The sequence below is a fragment of the Camelina sativa genome, chromosome 13 (assembly GCF_030686135.1).
Source record: "Camelina sativa cultivar CO46 ecotype springtype chromosome 13, ASM3068613v1".
Lineage (NCBI taxonomy): Eukaryota > Viridiplantae > Streptophyta > Magnoliopsida > Brassicales > Brassicaceae > Camelina > Camelina sativa.
Window position 1 is genome coordinate 17,380,446 of NC_141892.1, and position 312 is coordinate 17,380,757.

Genomic DNA, 312 nt, shown 5'->3' on the forward strand with positions numbered 1-312 from the left:
AGGCTGAGGAATGAGATTTCTGGGTTTGCTCAAAGGAATAATGAGAGCTTTTGTGAAGCTTGGGAGAGGTTTAAAGGATTCCAAACTCAGTGTCCTCACCATGGTTTCAGCAATGAGTCACTTCTAAGCACCTTGTATAGAGGAGTGCTTCCCAAGATAAGAATGCTTCTTGACACAGCCTCTAATGGCAACTTCCTCAACAAGAATGTGGAAGAAGGATGGGAGTTAGTTGAGAATCTTGCTCAATCTGATGGCAATTATAATGAGGACTATGATAGGACCATAAGGAGCTCCTCAACTGATCAAGAGGAC

General features: G+C 42.9%; 1 non-coding gene across 1 annotated transcript; it reads right to left on the reverse strand.

Annotated features, from left to right (window-relative positions):
- LOC147929684 (small nucleolar RNA R71) lies at nt 1-107 on the reverse strand. Its single transcript, XR_015578995.1, has one exon. It is a non-coding gene; the product is annotated as a small nucleolar RNA R71 (small nucleolar RNA).
- Between the last annotated feature and the right edge of the window lie 205 nt (nt 108-312).